Source organism: Mesoplodon densirostris, chromosome X, assembly GCF_025265405.1.
Source record: "Mesoplodon densirostris isolate mMesDen1 chromosome X, mMesDen1 primary haplotype, whole genome shotgun sequence".
Lineage (NCBI taxonomy): Eukaryota > Metazoa > Chordata > Mammalia > Artiodactyla > Ziphiidae > Mesoplodon > Mesoplodon densirostris.
In genome coordinates this window covers 54,626,437-54,629,244 of record NC_082681.1, presented here as the reverse complement: position 1 = coordinate 54,629,244, position 2,808 = coordinate 54,626,437, and the positions used below count along the sequence as shown (strand labels likewise).

The 2,808-nt window shown below is 30.7% G+C and overlaps 1 pseudogene; it reads left to right on the top strand.

Moving 5' to 3' along the window:
- The first annotated feature begins 777 nt into the window (after positions 1 to 777).
- Positions 778 to 1,023, top strand: LOC132482498 (ATP synthase subunit f, mitochondrial-like; annotated as a pseudogene).
- The last annotated feature ends 1,785 nt before the right edge of the window (positions 1,024 to 2,808 follow it).

Here is a 2,808-nt window from a genome sequence, read left to right as displayed (position 1 = left end):
TTTTCATGAGAAGGTATTGCTTAGTCTATTTACATTTCATGTAATATTGATGCAATTAGGTTTAAATCTACCATCTTGCTAGTTCTTATGTATATTTTTTGTTTCTGTGATCCTCCTTTATTGTCACCATTTGGATTAGTTCAATAATTTATACTAGATGAGAAAGCAAGGCACAACTTTATGTGGCCTTCAAGAGACACACTTAAATATAAAGATGTATATATATCAAAAGTAAAAGAATATAAAATATATACAATGTAAATTGTAAGCATAGGAAAGCTGAAGTTAAGTGATTATAATAATATCAAACAAAATAGAATTTAAGAAAAGAGGAATTATTGACAAAAAAAAGACATTTATCTTGGTTGGATGTAGTAACATCCTCTCTCAGTAAGTGAGAGAACAACTAAATAAAAAATTAGCAATCTGAAAACACTATCAACTAACTTGCCCCTATTAACATTTTATAACACTTCACCCCACAACTGCAGAAAACTCATTTTTTTCTTGTGCACATGGAACTTTAAGCAAGATAGATAATATGCTGGGCCTTAAAATAAATCTCAATAAATATCAAAAGATTTAAATATTACAGAGAATTTTCTCCAAGCACAATAGAACTAAATTATGAATTAGTAACAAAAAAGTATTTAGAAATATCCTCAAATGGTTTAAAATTAAGCAGCCTACTTGTAAATGACCCTAGAGTCAAAGAATAAATTACAAGGGGGATTATAAAATAAATACACCTGGGCAATAGACACCCAGGACACCAACATGGTGTCAGTGATACCAGTGAAGGAGAAGAAATTCATGGATGTCAAAATAGGGGAGCTGGATATTAATGTGGGATTTCACCCCTAAAGGCATTGTTGGAGCATTTCAAAGAGGTTATTACAAGTATGTCAGTGGAAGAAAGGAAGAATCACTGTGGTTTCTGTGGTGCTGGCAACTTGCATGTTTTTCAACTATTGTCTTTCTTAGAAGGAACTCAAACATGAGAGGTTATGAAAGTACCACTGAAGAGAGCCCAGTGTGGAGTGCAACTCTGCATTCCTGACCATGACCTTTTTTGATTGGCATCCTTCCTTGAGGAACACAATGATATAAATCTTTTCATATCCTAATTGAGAATTAACATCCAATAAAAGATGACTGGTACATGTAAAAAGAAAAAAGAAAAGAAATCCACCTGAAAGGTAATGAAAACACAATACAGCAAAATGTGTGGGAAGCAGCTAAAGCAGTGCTTAGAAGGAAATGTATAAATCTGAATATATAAAAAAAGCAGGTCTTCTTTATATAAAAGAAGGGCTCAAAATTATTGATCTTAATTTTTACCTTATGAAGCTAAAAAAGAAGAGAAAGTTAAACCCAAAGTAGGAGAAATAAAATAATAAAGATAAGAGCAAAAATCAATAAAATAGAAAACACGAACAATAGAAAAATTTAACAAAAAAAATGTGGTTCTTTGAGATGTTTGGTAAAATAGATAAACTCTGTTGTAGATCAATGAATAAATAAAAGGTCAAATACAAATTACAAGTATCAGGAATGAAAGTAGAGATATTATTGCAGACCCTACACACATCAAAATGATACCCAAAGAATATTATGAATATCTTTATGCTAATGAAACTGACAAATTGGATGATATGGATGAATTCCTTGAATGACAAAAATTGCCAAAACTGACATGAAAAGATATAGAAAATTATAATGACTACATTTATGAAAGAAATTGAATGTATAATAAAAGTACAAAGAAAAAACACAAGTTATTGTTGATGAATTCTGGAAAACATTTAAGAAGAAAATAACATTAATCTCATAAAACTCTTTTAGAAGATGAAGGAAGGGAAAATCCCTCCTAATTTGCTTTATGAGGTACAAATAAGCCAGTTTCCAAAATCTGACAAAGGCACTACAAGAACAGAAAATAACAAGCTAGTGTTCTTCATGAATACCAAAAAATCCTTACCACGATAGTAGGAAATTAAATACAGCAATATAGATAGATGATAGATAGATAGATAGATAGATAATAGATACATAAAGATAATAGAGGCATACTTCATTTTATTGTGCTTCTTTATTGTGCTTCACAGATATTGTGTTTTTTACAAATTGAAGCTTTTGGCAATCCTGCATTTTTCCAACAGCGTTAGCTCATTTCGTGTCTCTGTGTCACACTTTGGTAATTCTTGCAATATTTCAAACTTTTTCATTATTATTATATTTGACATCATCATCTGTGATCAGTGATCTTTGATGTTACTACAAGTCCGAAGGTTCAGATGATGATAAACACTTTTAGTGATAAAGTATTGGCTTTAGAAAGATCTTACAGAAAAGCCTGAATGAACTTTTTGGCCAACCCAACATTTTTTTAACTAAGGTATGTATATTCTTTTTTAGACCTAATGTTATTGCACACTTAATAGCCTACAGTATCGTGTAAACATAATTTTTATGTGCACTGGGAAATCAAAAAATTCATGTGACTTCTTTTATTGCAATGGTGTGGAACTGAACCTGCAATATCTCTGAGGCCTTCCTGTACATGATGAGTAAGTGGGGTTTATTCCTGTACATGATGAATGATGTAAAATTGGTTTAACATTCAAAATCAATCATTGTAACTCACCATTTTAAGGGAATAAAAAGAAAAATCATAAAATCATTTCAAAAGATGCAGAAGAATAATTTGACAAATTCCACATTTCTTCATGATTTAAAAACAAGATATTCTTAGCAATTAGGGAAGGAACTTAATCCAATAAAAGGGATCTACAAAAAGCCTATAGC